The 18737-nt window shown below is 46.3% G+C and overlaps 1 pseudogene; it reads right to left on the bottom strand.

The window, feature by feature from the left end:
• The window catches only part of LOC118386619 (syntaxin-binding protein 5-like), a 146136-nt pseudogene that overhangs the window by 53547 nt on the left and 73852 nt on the right, over positions 1 to 18737 (bottom strand).

The following is an 18737-nucleotide window of genomic DNA, read 5'->3' as shown; positions in this document are numbered from 1 at the left end:
AAAGAGTGATCAAATTAAGATCCTACAACTGTAAGATGTTCTTTGATAGGGCTCTCCATTCCACCAGTGTAAGCTCCACTCACAGTTCGATGGCTTTGTTCCACATGATGACGTAGCCTGAGAGTGTGAACGACTCCACGTTGACGATGTGGATGTTTCCTTTCTCTGTGCCGATGTACAGCCATTTACTCTGGAATGGCAGGTGGACGAATGTGATCCTGGAAAACAGAGAAAAAAAGAGAGAGAACATTTATGTAGGAGCTAAGAGAGAGATAGAGACAGAGAGATAGAGACACAGAGAGGGAGTAAAAGTAATAGTATTAGACAAAGAGAGAAAAAAAGAAAGACAGAAGGATATTGCTGGTGATAACTGATTTGCATTTTACAACAGAGAAACTGTGTAGATTAAGAATCTCCCTCAGTGTGTATTGATTTCTACAGTGAGATAAATAATGCTGAGCTAAGACCAAGGTGACGGGAGAGGTGTTTAAAACTCTATTGGGCACCTAATTACCGGACTGATTCGAGAGGAGAGGACTGGACCAGAACGAACACATATTACTCTTCCTACCTTCCTTCTCTACCTTTCATCAATGGTTCATCTTCTACCTTTCATCACTTCGTCCAATCATTCCACTTGTCCTTCAGCCATCAATCCATCCATTCATTCATCCATCTAGATGTAGTTTAATGAATGGTTAAAAGCCTATGAACACCCTATCAGTCTCTACCTAGGTCCCAATGGTCATCTATCTCCAACTAGTCATTTTGACCTGGAATCAGCACTTTAAAAGTAGCATTTCAAGACTTCCCAATGGTGCTTCATGAATAAAAATGGACCCAAACCAGGCCTGATATCACCTGAACACATCACTTCTGACCAGAACCACACTCCCCCAGGGAAGGAGGGAGAGGAAAGAGGAGAGGAAGTAGAATAGCATTATTGAAGAGTTAGCTAATCAAATGCTTATCAAATGGTGAATGAAGAGGAGTTAGTCAACCACTTTGTAGGATTCAAGCCCACATCTGATCCAAAAATGCTCTTCAAAAATGCACACTGCAGCCATTTTACAGTTTTAACATGAAAATCATGGGCTGTATGTATGACGAATCACACCATCCCTGGATCACCCATCATTATCCATGTCCTATCTCTCCTCCCTTTTTTGCTCTCTATCTCTTCCACTCTCTCTCCCTCCCCTCCCTCTCCCTCTATCCTCTGTCTCTCTTCCACTCTCTCTCCCTCCCCTCCCTCTCCCTCTATCCTCTGTCTCTCTTCCACTCTCTCTCCCTCCCCTCCCTCTCTCTATCCTCTGTCTCTCTTCCACTCTCTCTCCCTCCCCTCCCTCTCCCTCTATCCTCTGTCTCTCTTCCACTCTCTCTCCCTCCCCTCCCTCTCCCTCTATCCTATCCTCTGTCTCTCTTGGCTCTCTTCCCTCCCCTCCCTCTCCCTCTATCCTCTGTCTCTCTTCCACTCTCTCTCCCTCCCCTCCCTCTCCCTCTATCCTCTGTCTCTCTTCCACTCTCTCTCCCTCCCCTCCCTCTCCCTCTATCCTATGGCTCTCTTCCACTCTCCCTCCCCTCCCTCTATCCTTCCTCTCTCTCTCTCTCTCTCTCTCTCTCTCTCTCTCTCTCTCTCTCTCTCTCTCTCTCTCTCTCTCTCTCTCTCTCTCTCACTCTCCTTCTCCTTCTCTTTATCTGTCTGGGCCTGGTTCTGCACTGTTGGCTACAGGGATTGGTACAAGAGCCCCTAAAGTGTTCCTGTTCCATAGTCTCTGCTCATCCCTGTCGTTCCCTGACTAGTCAAGGGGCCCCAATGACGTATGATACACAACTCATAAACATGAGTATCATCCGGTTCTGTTGAACTGGACACACATACATGCACATACACACCAGTGGAGGTTCCTCAGCGGAGGAAGGGGAGGACCATCCTCCTCAGTGTATTTTATAAAAATAAAAATAGTGAAACATTTAAAAAGTTATCCTTTTTACATAAAACTATACCAAATATATTAATGTCACCGAATAAATGATGAAAACACACTGTTTTGGAATGAAGGTCCAGCACTCTGTAGGGTAGCACCACAGTGTGGCCAGAGGACAGCTTCTTTCTGTCCTCCTCTGGGTACATTGACTTCAATACAAAACCTAGGAGGCTCATGGTTCTCATCCCCTTCCATAGACTTACACAGTAATTATGACAACTTTGGAGGACATCCTCCAACCTATCAGAGCTCTTGCAGCATGAACTGACATGTTGTCCACCCAATTAAAGGATCAGAAAATTAATATAGTACTGAAAGAGTAGCACTGCTAGCTAGCAGTGCATACATGTGGTGAATAGTTGACTAAAAGAGAAAGAAAGACAATAGTTGAACAGTTTTGAACAAATTTATTTATTTCAAAATGAAGGAGAAGTGAGAGAGAGATTTCATTGTTTTTTTTTTCATTTTCACTTAGCTTGTGAATGCAGCTAGCTAGTTTAGCAGACTCAAATACCCGGCTCAAACAGAGAGGGATGCTTTGTTAGCTAGCTGGCTATGGCTATACAACACTGGAAATCTTCTAAGTTGAGGTAAGTTTTTGGTTTTATTAATTCATTGCCACCTTTCTAAAATGCTTCCTGACTGTACACTGTACTGCATGATTGAAGCGGGTTTACTAACGCGTTAATTCTAGCTATGTTGAATATGGTGACAACAATGTGTGTAGTTGTTAGCGGTTATGATATGAAGGTTTGCTTGGAAAGTATTTTTTTGCCTGTTCACAGACATCCTGGTGTTGTGCAGTGACGTCCACAAGCGAAGGGAAAAGGTGAGAGAAAATGATCATGCTGTTTGTATGTGGCTGCTATGAAAGTGAACTGTGTTTGTGTGTGATCAGGGGTGAATTCATTTAGCTGATTCTGTAGAAAAAAAAATCTTAAACAGAACGAAACAGGGATAAAAATATCAGAATTTGTCTAATACAAACTCTCGTTTGCAACTATTGGACTAATGATTACACCCAAAATCAACTAGATTACTCTAAATTTTCCTCTTGACCTGAGCACCTTTGTTGTAAACTTACATTCATAGGCTAGGTTGTAGTTACCTCATGATGGTTATAGGGAAATTAGATTATCATGTTCCTTAACCTATTGATGTTACATTGAGCTGGGTAAATGGACTACGAATGACAATCATCCAATATGCTGTAATGGACAATAAAGCCCCCAAAAATGTTCCTACCTCATCTTAAACGTCACACACCTCTCACACATGCACACAGCCTTACACACAGCTCTCCCTCTCATTTTCCTCCCATCCAATCTTCCCCTCTCCCTTACTCTCTCTCTTTCCGTGTCCATCTTTTAGATGATATTTTTTCACTTGCTCCCCAAATCCAATCCCCCTCCTCCCCCTCTCTTTCTCTAGGTGTTTTTCTCTCTCTCTCCCTCTCCCTCTCTGTATCTCAGTGTCTTTCTGGCTGCAGGGCAGTAGTGAGAAGCAGTGCATACTGTCAGACTATACACAAACACACACACACACCTGGGAAGAGCTGGTTCCTGTCTCCACTCCACTATTCTGCAGTATAATTAATATATTCATGGATTTGAGGAGAGGTGTCAGGCTACTTGACATGCATCACACACACACTCGCACGCACACACATACACACAAGGGCGGACTGTGAGCCTGGCATTTCTAAAACACCGACCCATTTTTCCCTTTTTACCGAAATGCCAGATGGCCAATCCGCCCCTGAACACACACGAACAAAATCACAAAGCAGGTGAACACTTGCGGACACCAATATACTTACACAACACAACCCAATCACTCATTCATGCATACACATACACATGCTTAAACACACACCCCAGGACACACAACAGATCACACATGCATAGGTGATCATGGCGGCTATTGTTACCCCAGGATATCCTAAGTCTTATTACATACACCCGGGAGGAACTATTGGATATAAGAGCAACGTCAACTTACCAACATTATGACCAGGAATACAACTTTCCCGAAGCGGATCCTCTGTTTGGTCCACCACCCAGGACAATGGATCGGATCCCAGCAAGCGACCCAAAACAACGGCGCTGCAGAAAGGGCAGACGGAGCGGTCTTCTGGTCAGGCTCCGTAGACGGGCACATCGCCCACCGCTCCCGAGTATACTACTCGCCAATGTCCAGTCTCTTGACAACAAGGTAGACGAAATCCGAGCAAGGGTTGCCTTCCAGACAGACATCAGAGATTGTAACGTTCTCTGTTTCATGGAAACATGGCTCACTTGTGATACGTTATCAGAGTCGGTACAGCCCCCTCGCATATTCTGGTGTAACGCATAACTTCCGCAACGCATACAAAGCCCTCCCTCGCCCTCCTTTCGGCAAATTTGACCACAACTACATTTTGTTGCTCCAAGCCTATAGACAGAAACTAAAACAGGAAACGTCCGTGTTCAGGTCTGTTCAACACTGGTCCGACCAATCTGATTCCACGCTTCAAGATTGCTTCGATCACGTGGACTGGGATATGTTCTGGATAGCGTCGAACAACAACATTGATGTATACGCTGATTCGGTGAGTGAGTTTATTAGCAAGTGCATCGGTGATGTTGTAACCACGGCGACTATTAAAGCTTTCTCCAACCAGAAAACGTGGATTGATGGCAGCATTCACGCAAAACTGAAAGTGCGAAGCACTGCTTTTAATCGGGGCAAGGTGACCGGAAACATGACCGAATCCAAACAGTGGAGCTATTCCTTCCGCAAGACAATCAAACAAGCTAAGCGTCAGTATAGAGACGAAGTAGAGTCGCAATTCAACGGCTCAGACACGAGAGGTATGTGGCAGGGTCTACAGTCAATCAGTTACGGACTACAGAAAGCAAACCAGCCAAAACCAGACAATATAGTGCCACCGACACGACCCGCTACCAAAACCTGTGGGCTCTCCTTCACTGCAGCCAATGTGAGTAAAACATTTAAACGTGTTAACCCTTGCAAGGCTGCCGGCCCAGAAGAACTCCCTAGCCGCGTCCTCAGAGCATGTGCAGACCAGCTGGCTGGTGTGTTTACGGACATATTCAATCAATCCCTATCCCAGTCTGCTGTTCTCATATGCTTCAAGAGGGCCACCATTGTTCCTGTTCCCAAGAAACCTAAGGTAACTGAGCTAAATGACTCTCGCCCTATAGCACTCACTTCCGTCGTCATGAAGTGCTTTGAGAGACTAGTCAAGGACCATATCACCTCCACCCTACCTGACACCCTAGACCCACTCCAATTTGCTTACCGCCCCAATAGGTCCACATACAACGCAATCGCAATCACACTGCACACTGCCCTAACCTATCTGGATAAGAGGAATACATATGTAAGAATGTTGTTCATCGACTACAGCTCAGCATTTCACACCATAATACCCTCCAAACTCATCATTAAGCTCGCAACCCTGGGTCTTGACCCCGCCCTGTGCAACTGGGTCCTCACCCCCAGGTGGTGAGGGTAGGGGACAACATCTCCACCCCGCTGATCCTCAACACTGGGGCCCCACAAGGGTGTGTTCTCAGCCCTCTCCTGACCGCGTGGCCATGCATGCCTCCAAGTGTGGAGTGTGGTGTCATGAAATGAACCTCACACTCAACGTCAACAAAACAAAGGAGATGATCGTGGAGCACCCCCCTCTCCACATCAACGGGACAGTAGTTGAGAAGGTGGAATGTTTTGGGTTCCTTGGCATACACATCCCGGACAAACTGAAATGTTCCACCTACACAGACAGAGTGGTGAAGAAGGTGCAACAGCGCCTCTTCAACCTCAGGAGGCTGAATAAATTTGGCTTGTCACCAAAAACAGGTACAAACTTGCCTGGTACGGCAACTGCTCCGCTGTTGGGCTGTATCACCACCTGGTACGGCAACTGCTCCGCCCACAACCGTAAGGCTCTCCAGAGGGTAGTGAGGTCTGCACAATGCATCACCGGGGGCAAACTACCTGCCCTCCAGGACACCTACACCAACACCCGATGTCATAGGAAGGCCAAAAAGATCATCAAGGACAACAACCACCCGAGCCACTGCAGAACGTAATATTTGGTACAGAAACCTTTGTTTTTACAGAGATCATACATTTCCTGTAGTTCTTGACCAGGTTTGCACACACTGCAGCAGGGATTTTGGCCCACTCCTCCATACAGACCTTCTCAAGATCCTTCAGGTTTCGGGGCTGTCGCTGGGCAATACAGATTTTCAGCTCCCTTCAAAGATTTTCTATTGGGTTCAGGTCTGGAGACTGGCTAGGCCACTCCAGGACCTTGAGATGCTTCTTACGGAGCCACTCCTTAGTTGCCCTGGCTGTGTGTTTCGGGTCGTTGTCATGCTGGAAGACCCGGAGCCACGACCCATCTTCAATGCTCTTACTGAGGGAAGGAGGTTGTTGGCCAAGATCTTTCGATACATGGCCCCATCCATCCTCCCCTCAATACGGTGCAGTCATCCTGTCCCCTTTGCAGAAAAGCATCCCCAAAGAATGATGTTTCCACCTCCATGCTTCATGGTTGGGATGGTGTTCTTGGGGTTGTAATCCTTCTTCTTCCTCCAAACACGGCGAGTGGAGTTTCGACCAAAAAGCTCTATTTTTTATCTCATCAGACCACATGACCTTCTCCCATTCCTCCTCTGGATCATCCATATGGTCATTGGCAAACTTCAGACGGGCCTGGACATGCGCTGGCTTGAGCAGGGGGACCTTGGGTGTGCTGCAGGATTTGAATCAATGATGGCATAGTGTGTTACTAATGGTTTTCTTTGAGACTGTGGTCCCAGCTCTCTTCAGTTCTTTGACCAAATCCTGCTGTGTAGTTCTGGGCTGATCCCTCACCTTCCTCATGATCATTGATGCCCCACGAGGTGAGATCTTGCATGGAGCCCCAGACCGAGTGTCACGCCCTGGTCTAAGTATTTTGTGTTTTTCTTCATGTATTGGGTCAGGCCAGGGTGTGGCATGGAGTTTTTGTATTGTGGTGTGTTTTGTCTTGGGGATTTGGTGTGTATGTATTTGGGATTGTAGCTAGTGGGGTTATCTAGCAAAGTCTATGGCTTTCTGGAGTGGTTCTCAATCAGAGGCAGGTGCTTATCGTTGTCTCTGATTGGGAACCATATTTAGGCAGCCATATTCATTGAGTTTGTCGTGGGTGATTGTCCTGAGTGTCTTGATGTCCTTAGTCTGTGTTAGTTTGCACCAGTTAAGGCTGTTTCGGTTTTCACTACGTTTATTGTTTTGTAGAGTTTGTGTTTTGGATTCGTGTTACGTTGTGTGATTAAACATGAATCGCAATATACACGCTGCAGTTTGGTCCGACTCTCCTTCACCACATGAAAACCGTGACACCGAGGGTGATTGACAGTCATCTTGAACTTCTTCCATTTTCTAATAATTGCACCAACAGTTGTTGCCTTCTCACCAAGCTGCTTGCCTATTGTCCTGTAGCCCATCCCAGCCTTGTGCAGGTCAATAATTTAACCCTGATGTCCTTACACAGCTCTCTGGTATTGGCCATTGTGGAGAGGTTGGAGTCTGTTTGATTGAGTGTGTGGACAGGTGTCTTTTATACAGGTAACAAGTTCAAACAGGTGCAGTTAATACAGGTAATGAGTGGAGAACAGGAGGGCTTATTAAATAAAAACTAACAGGTCTGTGAGAGCCGGAATTCTTACTGGTTGGTAGGTGATCAAATACTTATGTCATGCAATAAAATGCTAATTAATTACTTAAAAATCATACAATGTGATTTCCTGGATTTTTGTTATAGATTCCATCTCTCACAGTTGAAGTGTATCTATGATAAAAATTACTTACATGCTTTGTAAGTAGGAAAATCTGCCAAATCGGCAGTGTATCAAATACTTGTTCTCCCCACTATATAGACTGTACTCTATACCGTCCGGCTATCGCTCATCTATATATTTATATGTACATATTCTTATTCATTCCTTTACACTTGTGTGTAAAAGGTAGTTATGAAATTGTTAGATTACTTGTTAGATATTACTGCATGGTCAGAACTAGAAACACATGCATTTTGCTACACTTGCATTAACATCTGCTAACTATGTGTATGTAGTTAGAGATGAGAAGATACCATCTGAATGACTGGAAATTTGTCTCCGGATAAGAATGACACTGGCCCAATTCATCAATACTACGCTTGTGTAGTGCTAACCAACAAAATGAATACACACAACTGTTCTGCGGGTAATTTAGCATGCCATCATGATTTGAAATCAGTACCGTATACAGCGACAACCAGTTCAATTTATTGATGTTGCTAGAGATTAATGTGACAGAAGAATAGAAACAAAATAGATGAATCGTTGTAATGCACCAGTCTGTTGGAAGCTCTGCCAGCCTATGAAATCAGCTAGATGTTGTAATGCGTCCTGGTAGCAGACTGCTGGTAGCTCTGCCAGCCCTATGAAATCAGCTAGATGTTGTAATGCGTCCTGGTAGCAGACTGCTGGTAGTTCTGCCAGCCTATGAAATCAGCTAGATGTTGTAATGCGTCCTGGTAGCAGTCTGCTGGTAGTTCTGCCAGCCCTATGAAATCAGCTAGATGTTGTAATGCGTGCCTGGTAGCAGTCTGCTGGTAGCTCTGCCAGCCTATGAAATCAGCTAGATGTTGTAATGCGTCCTGGTAGCAGTCTGCTGGTAGTTCTGCCAGCCTATGAAATCAGCTAGATGTTGTAGCAGTCTGCTGGTAGTTCTGCCTATGAAATCCTGGTAGCAGTCTGCTGGTAGTTCTGCCAGCCTATGAAATCAGCTAGATGTTGTAATGCCGTCCTGGTAGCAGTCTGCTGGTAGTTCTGCCAGCCTATGAAATCAGCTAGATGTTGTAATGCGTCCTGGTAGCAGTCTGTTGGTAGTTCTGCCAGCCTATGAAATCAGCTAGATGTTGTAATGCGTCCTGGTAGCAGTCTGTTGGTAGTTCTGCCAGCCTATGAAATCAGCTAGATGTTGTAATGTCCTGTACCAGTCTGTTGGTAGTTCTGCCAGCCTATGAAATCAGCTAGATGTTGTAATGCGTCCTGGTAGCAGTCTGCTGGTAGTTCTGCCAGCCTATGAAATCAGCTAGATGTTGTAATGCGTCCTGGTACCAGTCTGTTGGTAGTTCTGCCAGCCTATGAAATCAGCTAGATGTTGTAATGCGTCCTGGTACAGTCTGTTGGTAGTTCTGCTGCTGGTAGCTCTGCCAGCCTATGAAATCAGCTAGATGTTGTAATGCGTCCTGGTAGCAGTCTGTTGGTAGCTCTGCCAGCCTATGAAATCAGCTAGATGTTGTAATGCGTCCTGGTAGCAGTCTGTTGGTAGCTCTGCCAGCCTATGAAATCAGCTAGATGTTGTAATGCGTCCTGGTAGCAGTCTGCTGGTAGTTCTGCCAGCCTATGAAATCAGCTAGATGTTGTAATGCGTCCTGGTACCAGTCTGCTGGTAGTTCTGCCAGCCTATGAAATCAGCTAGATGTTGTAATGCGTCCTGGTAGCAGTCTGCTGGTAGTTCTGCCAGCCTATGAAATCAGCTAGATGTTGTAATGCGTCCTGGTAGCAGTCTGTTGGTAGCTCTGCCAGCCTATGAAATCAGCTAGATGTTGTAATGCGTCCTGGTAGCAGTCTGCTGGTAGCTCTGCCAGCCTATGAAATCAGCTAGATGTTGTAATGCGTCCTGGTACCAGTCTGCTGGTAGTTCTGCCAGCCTATGAAATCAGCTAGATGTTGTAATGCGTCCTGGTACCAGTCTGCTGGTAGCTCTGCCAGCCTATGAAATCAGCTAGATGTTGTAATGCGTCCTGGTAGCAGTCTGTTGGTAGTTCTGCCAGCCTATGAAATCAGCTAGATGTTGTAATGCGTCCTGGTACCAGTCTGCTGGTAGCTCTGCCAGCCTATGAAATCAGCTAGATGTTGTAATGCGTCCTGGTAGCAGTCTGCTGGTAGTTCTGCCAGCCTATGAAATCAGCTAGATGTTGTAATGCGTCCTGGTAGCAGTCTGCTGGTAGTTCTGCCAGCCTATGAAATCAGCTAGATGTTGTAATGCGTCCTGGTAGCAGTCTGTTGGTAGTTCTGCCAGCCTATGAAATCAGCTAGATGTTGTAATGCGTCCTGGTACCAGTCTGCTGGTAGTTCTGCCAGCCTATGAAATCAGCTAGATGTTGTAATGCGTCCTGGTACCAGTCTGCTGGTAGCAGTCTGCTGGTAGTTCTGCCAGCCTATGAAATCAGCTAGATGTTGTAATGCGTCCTGTACCAGTCCTGGTAGTTCTGTGAAATCAGCAGTCCTACCAGTCTGCTGGTAGTTCTGCCAGCCTATGAAATCAGCTAGATGTTGTAATGCGTCCTGGTACCAGTCTGTTGGTAGTTCTGCCAGCCTATGAAATCAGCTAGATGTTGTAATGCGAAATCCTGGTACCAGTCTGCTGGTAGCTCTGCCAGCCTATGAAATCAGCTAGATGTTGTAATGCGTCCTGGTAGCAGTCTGTTGGTAGTTCTGCCAGCCTATGAAATCAGCTAGATGTTGTAATGCGTCCTGGTAGCAGTCTGTTGGTAGTTCTGCCAGCCTATGAAATCAGCTAGATGTTGTAATGCGTCCTGGTACCAGTCTGCTGGTAGTTCTGCCAGCCTATGAAATCAGCTAGATGTTGTAATGCGTCCTGGTACCAGTCTGCTGGTAGTTCTGCTGAAATCAGCTAGATGTTGTAATGCGTCCTGGTAGCAGTCTGTTGGTCTGCCAGCCTATGAAATCAGCTAGATCAGCTAGATGTTGTAATGCGTCCTGGTACCAGTCAGTCTGTTGGTAGTTCTGCCTGGTAGCCTATGAAATCAGCTAGATGTTGTAATGCGTCCTGGTAGCAGTCTGCTGGTAGCTCTGCCAGCCTATGAAATCAGCTAGATGTTGTAATGCGTCCTGGTAGCAGTCTGCTGGTAGTTCTGCCAGCCTATGAAATCAGCTAGATGTTGTAATGCGTCCTGGTACCAGTCTGCTGGTAGCTCTGCCAGCCTATGAAATCAGCTAGATGTTGTAATGCGTCCTGGTACCAGTCTGCTGGTAGTTCTGCCAGCCTATGAAATCAGCTAGATGTTGTAATGCGTCCTGGTACCAGTCTGTTGGTAGTTCTGCCAGCCTATGAAATCAGCTAGATGTTGTAATGCGTCCTGGTACCAGTCTGCTGGTAGTTCTGCCAGCCTATGAAATCAGCTAGATGTTGTAATGCGTCCTGGTAGCAGTCTGCTGGTAGTTCTGCCAGCCTATGAAATCAGCTAGATGTTGTAATGCACCAGTCTGCTGGTAGCTCTGCCAGCCTATGAAATCAGCTAGATGTTGTAATGCGTCCTGGTAGCAGTCTGCTGGTAGTTCTGCCAGCCTATGAAATCAGCTAGATGTTGTAATGCGTCCTGGTAGCAGTCTGCTGGTAGTTCTGCCAGCCTATGAAATCAGCTAGATGTTGTAATGCGTCCTGGTACCAGTCTGCTGGTAGCTCTGCCAGCCTATGAAATCAGCTAGATGTTGTAATGCGTCCTGGTACCAGTCTGCTGGTAGTTCTGCCAGCCTATGAAATCAGCTAGATGTTGTAATGCGTCCTGGTACCAGTCTGTTGGTAGTTCTGCCAGCCTATGAAATCAGCTAGATGTTGTAATGCGTCCTGGTACCAGTCTGTTGGTAGTTCTGCTAGCCTATGAAATCAGCTAGATGTTGTAATGCACCAGTCTGTTGGTAGCTCTGCTAGCCTATGAAATCAGCTAGATGTTGTAATGCGTCCTGGTAGCATTCTGTTGGTAGCTCTGCCAGCCTATGAAATCAGCTAGATGTTGTAATGCGTCCTGGTAGCAGTCTGCTGGTAGTTCTGCCAACCTATGAAATCAGCTAGATGTTGTAATGCGTCCTGGTAGCAGTCTGCTGGTAGCTCTGCCAGCCTATGAAATCAGCTAGATGTTGTAATGCGTCCTGGTACCAGTCTGCTGGTAGTTCTGCCAGCCTATGAAATCAGCTAGATGTTGTAATGCGTCCTGGTAGCAGTCTGCTGGTAGCTCTGCCAGCCTATGAAATCAGCTAGATGTTGTAATGCGTCCTGGTAGCAGTCTGTTGGTAGTTCTGCCAGCCTATGAAATCAGCTAGATGTTGTAATGCGTCCTGGTAGCAGTCTGCTGGTAGTTCTGCCAGCCTATGAAATCAGCTAGATGTTGTAATGCGTCCTGGTAGCAGTCTGCTGGTAGTTCTGCCAGCCTATGAAATCAGCTAGATGTTGTAATGCGTCCTGGTACCAGTCTGCTGGTAGTTCTGCCAGCCTATGAAATCAGCTAGATGTTGTAATGCGTCCTGGTACCAGTCTGCTGGTAGCTCTGCCAGCCTATGAAATCAGCTAGATGTTGTAATGCGTCCTGGTACCAGTCCTGGTAGTCTGCTAGATGGTGCTCTGCAGTCAGCCTATGAAATCAGCTAGATGTTGTAATGCGTCCTGGTACCAGTCTGCTGGTAGCTCTGCCAGCCTATGAAATCAGCTAGATGTTGTAATGCGTCCTGGTAGCAGTCTGCTGGTAGTTCTGCCAGCCTATGAAATCAGCTAGATGTTGTAATGCACCAGTCTGTTGGAAGCTCTGCCAGCCTATGAAATCAGCTAGATGTTGTAATGCGTCCTGGTAGCAGTCTGCTGGTAGTTCTGCCAGCCTATGAAATCAGCTAGATGTTGTAATGCGTCCTGGTAGCAGTCTGCTGGTAGTTCTGCCAGCCTATGAAATCAGCTAGATGTTGTAATGCGTCCTGGTACCAGTCTGCTGGTAGTTCTGCCAGCCTATGAAATCAGCTAGATGTTGTAATGCGTCCTGGTAGCAGTCTGCTGGTAGTTCTGCCAGCCTATGAAATCAGCTAGATGTTGTAATGCGTCCTGGTAGTTCTGCCAGTCTGCTGGTAGCTCTGCCAGCCTATGAAATCAGCTAGATGTTGTAATGCGTCCTGGTAGCAGTCTGCTGGTAGTTCTGCCAGCCTATGAAATCAGCTAGATGTTGTAATGCGTCCTGGTACCAGTCTGCTGGTAGTTCTGCCAGCCTATGAAATCAGCTAGATGTTGTAATGCGTCCTGGTACCAGTCTGCTGGTAGCTCTGCCAGCCTATGAAATCAGCTAGATGTTGTAATGCGTCCTGGTACCAGTCTGCTGGTAGTTCTGCCAGCCTATGAAATCAGCTAGATGTTGTAATGCGTCCTGGTACCAGTCTGCTGGTAGTTCTGCCAGCCTATGAAATCAGCTAGATGTTGTAATGCGTCCTGGTACCAGTCTGCTGGTAGTTCTGCCAGCCTATGAAATCAGCTAGATGTTGTAATGCGTCCTGGTACCAGTCTGCTGGTAGCTCTGCCAGCCTATGAAATCAGCTAGATGTTGTAATGCGTCCTGGTACCAGTCTGCTGGTAGTTCTGCCAGCCTATGAAATCAGCTAGATGTTGTAATGCACCAGTCTGCTGGTAGCTCTGCCAGCCTATGAAATCAGCTAGATGTTGTAATGCGTCCTGGTACCAGTCTGCTGGTAGTTCTGCCAGCCTATGAAATCAGCTAGATGTTGTAATGCGTCCTGGTAGCAGTCTGCTGGTAGCTCTGCCAGCCTATGAAATCAGCTAGATGTTGTAATGCGTCCTGGTAGCAGTCTGCTGGTAGTTCTGCCAGCCTATGAAATCAGCTAGATGTTGTAATGCGTCCTGGTAGCAGTCTGCTGGTAGCTCTGCCAGCCTATGAAATCAGCTAGATGTTGTAATGCGTCCTGGTACCAGTCTGCTGGTAGTTCTGCCAGCCTATGAAATCAGCTAGATGTTGTAATGCGTCCTGGTACCAGTCTGCTGGTAGTTCTGCCAGCCTATGAAATCAGCTAGATGTTGTAATGCGTCCTGGTACCAGTCTGCTGGTAGTTCTGCCAGCCTATGAAATCAGCTAGATGTTGTAATGCACCAGTCTGCTGGTAGCTCTGCCAGCCTATGAAATCAGCTAGATGTTGTAATGCGTCCTGGTAGCAGTCTGCTGGTAGTTCTGCCAGCCTATGAAATCAGCTAGATGTTGTAATGCGTCCTGGTAGCAGTCTGCTGGTAGCTCTGCCAGCCTATGAAATCAGCTAGATGTTGTAATGCGTCCTGGTAGCAGTCTGCTGGTAGTTCTGCCAGCCTATGAAATCAGCTAGATGTTGTAATGCGTCCTGGTACCAGTCTGCTGGTAGCTCTGCCAGCCTATGAAATCAGCTAGATGTTGTAATGCGTCCTGGTACCAGTCTGCTGGTAGTTCTGCCAGCCTATGAAATCAGCTAGATGTTGTAATGCGTCCTGGTAGCAGTCTGCTGGTAGCTCTGCCAGCCTATGAAATCAGCTAGATGTTGTAATGCGTCCTGGTACCAGTCTGCTGGTAGTTCTGCCAGCCTATGAAATCAGCTAGATGTTGTAATGCGTCCTGGTACCAGTCTGCTGGTAGTTCTGCCAGCCTATGAAATCAGCTAGATGTTGTAATGCGTCCTGGTAGCAGTCTGCTGGTAGTTCTGCCAGCCTATGAAATCAGCTAGATGTTGTAATGCGTCCTGGTAGCAGTCTGCTGGTAGCTCTGCCAGCCTATGAAATCAGCTAGATGTTGTAATGCGTCCTGGTAGCAGTCTGCTGGTAGTTCTGCCAGCCTATGAAATCAGCTAGATGTTGTAATGCGTCCTGGTAGCAGTCTGCTGGTAGCTCTGCCAGCCTATGAAATCAGCTAGATGTTGTAATGCGTCCTGGTAGCAGTCTGCTGGTAGTTCTGCCAGCCTATGAAATCAGCTAGATGTTGTAGCATGCGTCCTGGTACCAGTCTGCTGGTAGTTCTGCCAGCCTATGAAATCAGCTAGATGTTGTAATGCGTCCTGGTAGCAGTCTGCTGGTAGTTCTGCCAGCCTATGAAATCAGCTAGATGTTGTAATGCGTCCTGGTACCAGTCTGCTGGTAGCTCTGCCAGCCTATGAAATCAGCTAGATGTTGTAATGCGTCCTGGTAGCAGTCTGCTGGTAGTTCTGCCAGCCTATGAAATCAGCTAGATGTTGTAATGCGTCCTGGTACCAGTCTGTTGGTAGTTCTGCCAGCCTATGAAATCAGCTAGATGTTGTAATGCGTCCTGGTACCAGTCTGCTGGTAGTTCTGCCAGCCTATGAAATCAGCTAGATGTTGTAATGCGTCCTGGTAGCAGTCTGCTGGTAGCTCTGCCAGCCTATGAAATCAGCTAGATGTTGTAATGCGTCCTGGTAGCAGTCTGCTGGTAGCTCTGCCAGCCTATGAAATCAGCTAGATGTTGTAATGCGTCCTGGTAGCAGTCTGCTGGTAGTTCTGCCAGCCTATGAAATCAGCTAGATGTTGTAATGCACCAGTCTGCTGGTAGCTCTGCCAGCCTATGAAATCAGCTAGATGTTGTAATGTTCTGCCAGCCGTCCTGTCCTGGTACCAGTCTGCTGGTAGTTCTGCCAGCCTATGAAATCAGCTAGATGTTGTAATGCGTCCTGGTAGCAGTCTGCTGGTAGCTCTGCCAGCCTATGAAATCAGCTAGATGTTGTAATGCGTCCTGGTAGTCCAGTCTGCTGGTAGTTCTGCCAGCCTATGAAATCAGCTAGATGTTGTAATGCGTCCTGGTACCAGTCTGCTGGTAGCTCTGCCAGCCTATGAAATCAGCTAGATGTTGTAATGCGTCCTGGTACCAGTCTGCTGGTAGTTCTGCCAGCCTATGAAATCAGCTAGATGTTGTAATGCGTCCTGGTACCAGTCTGCTGGTAGTTCTGCCAGCCTATGAAATCAGCTAGATGTTGTAATGCGTCCTGGTACCAGTCTGCTGGTAGTTCTGCCAGCCTATGAAATCAGCTAGATGTTGTAATGCGTCCTGGTACCAGTCTGCTGGTAGTTCTGCCAGCCTATGAAATCAGCTAGATGTTGTAATGCGTCCTGGTACCAGTCTGCTGGTAGTTCTGCCAGCCTATGAAATCAGCTAGATGTTGTAATGCGTCCTGGTAGCAGTCTGCTGGTAGCTCTGCCAGCCTATGAAATCAGCTAGATGTTGTAATGCGTCCTGGTACCAGTCTGCTGGTAGTTCTGCCAGCCTATGAAATCAGCTAGATGTTGTAATGCAGTCCTGGTAGCCAGTCTGCTGGTAGCTCTGCCAGCCTATGAAATCAGCTAGATGTTGTAATGCGTCCTGGTACCAGTCTGCTGGTAGTTCTGCCAGCCTATGAAATCAGCTAGATGTTGTAATGCGTCCTGGTACCAGTCTGCTGGTAGTTCTGCCAGCCTATGAAATCAGCTAGATGTTGTAATGCGTCCTGGTACCAGTCTGCTGGTAGTTCTGCCAGCCTATGAAATCAGCTAGATGTTGTAATGCGTCCTGGTACCAGTCTGCTGGTAGTTCTGCCAGCCTATGAAATCAGCTAGATGTTGTAATGCGTCCTGGTACCAGTCTGTTGGTAGTTCTGCCAGCCTATGAAATCAGCTAGATGTTGTAATGCGTCCTGGTACCAGTCTGTTGGTAGTTCTGCCAGCCTATGAAATCAGCTAGATGTTGTAATGCGTCCTGGTACCAGTCTGTTGGTAGCTCTGCCAGCCTATGAAATCAGCTAGATGTTGTAATGCGTCCTGGTAGCAGTCTGCTGGTAGTTCTGCCAGCCTATGAAATCAGCTAGATGTTGTAATGCGTCCTGGTACCAGTCTGCTGGTAGTTCTGCCAGCCTATGAAATCAGCTAGATGTTGTAATGCGTCCTGGTACCAGTCTGCTGGTAGTTCTGCCAGCCTATGAAATCAGCTAGATGTTGTAATGCGTCCTGGTACCAGTCTGCTGGTAGTTCTGCCAGCCTATGAAATCAGCTAGATGTTGTAATGCGTCCTGGTAGCAGTCTGCTGGTAGTTCTGCCAGCCTATGAAATCAGCTAGATGTTGTAATGCGTCCTGGTAGCAGTCTGCTGGTAGTTCTGCCAGCCTATGAAATCAGCTAGATGTTGTAATGCGTCCTGGTAGCAGTCTGCTGGTAGTTCTGCCAGCCTATGAAATCAGCTAGATGTTGTAATGCGTCCTGGTACCAGTCTGCTGGTAGTTCTGCCAGCCTATGAAATCAGCTAGATGTTGTAATGCGTCCTGGTAGCAGTCTGTTAGTAGCTCTGCCAACCTATGAAACCAGTAGCTCCATAGGAGAATAACTTGAATCTGTTCTAATTATTGGTGGAACAGGTTGAAGATGATTTTCTCCACGCTGCAAACCGTTCTGCAGCCTTGCAAAGCACATGTGCATCTAGTACGGAAAATACGGGCTAGACATCTTGCTATAACAACATACGGCAAAGCACATGTGCATCTCGTACGGAAAATACGGGCTAGACATCTTGCTATAACAACAAACGCATGTGCATCTGGTTGACACATGGCATTAGTTCGGTCTGTTTGGACTGGTGTGAACACTATCCACACTTGGGAGCACACTAAACAATGCACCATGGTTTGCTCAAAAAGGGTGGTCTCGCATAACACACACACACATACATTAATATATACAGAACACACTTCCTTGATCACATTCAAACACACCCATACAATACCTGCACACAAACAAAATTCACGTTCATACACAAAGACTTTCAGTTCAGTTCCATAAATCAGTATTTCAGTTCCATAATGCAGTTCGCTGCAGGAGAGAATGCTGTCCGGACCAAACACAGGAAAAGAACCAGAGTCGCACAGTAGTATTGGTTATTTGACTGCGAACATTTGATGAACTACACACAGCATCATAACTTAATATCTCTGAAACATTATTTGAGTAGCAGCATTGCATTCATGAGCTCAACCGATGCAGATTAGGGGAGACGGGCAGTTCCCGGGATACAGGCTACTGAACATAGCCTATTCACATGACAGAGCGGATGTCATGACAGAGCGGATGTTGTGCGGTTTCCTCACGCATGTTGTTGGAAGACCAAAGCGAAAGTAATGTGAAGTTTGGGACACAAGCTTCTTGATAATCATAGATGATTTAACATGAGCATTTTTGTCTAATAAACAAATTACTTGCATGGACGAATGGTTTTGTTTAGGAGTTTTTGTTATTTTCACATTTGGTAATGTGAAAGCAATATGACCAAATAAAAACAACACAATGTAACTAATAATCAAACTCTGATTCGAACTATACCTCAGAACAGTATGAAAAGGAGAAGACGCTTCTCTAGGATGATCCCAACTTTAAGTGGTCACGACACATCCCAAGAATTGAGGCTGCAGGCCGAACACATTTCCTAAACCATGATAATCTACAGTGCCAAGATGATAGATTTTTTTGATCAACTATTTAAAAATGATGAAACATGATCTGATCTGACACATTCTGAGTTTGCCAATGGTTATGTACTGTATGATGTCATTTCCCATGATAAAAAAATATAGGAGAATCTGTTTGGAACTGGGGAATGCACATCCTAAAAATATCTCTCCTCCTTCTTTTACATAACTCAGGCCAATGTCCCTCACTTCATCTCTTCCCAGGAAAGAAGGGATGAAAAAAACTAAGAAAATAGAAATTAAATGAGAGGTAACGTGATAGCCACTTGGGAAGTGAAGTGTTTGAGTGGTCGGAGAGTGCATGTGTGTGTGTCTGTGTGTGTGAGTGCATGTGTGTGTGTGTGTGTGTGTGTGTGTATGTGTGTGTGTGAGAGAGTGAGTGTGTATGTGTGTGT

The sequence above is a fragment of the Oncorhynchus keta genome, chromosome 8, assembly GCF_023373465.1.
Source record: "Oncorhynchus keta strain PuntledgeMale-10-30-2019 chromosome 8, Oket_V2, whole genome shotgun sequence".
Lineage (NCBI taxonomy): Eukaryota > Metazoa > Chordata > Actinopteri > Salmoniformes > Salmonidae > Oncorhynchus > Oncorhynchus keta.
This window is presented reverse-complemented; position numbering and strand designations above follow the sequence as displayed.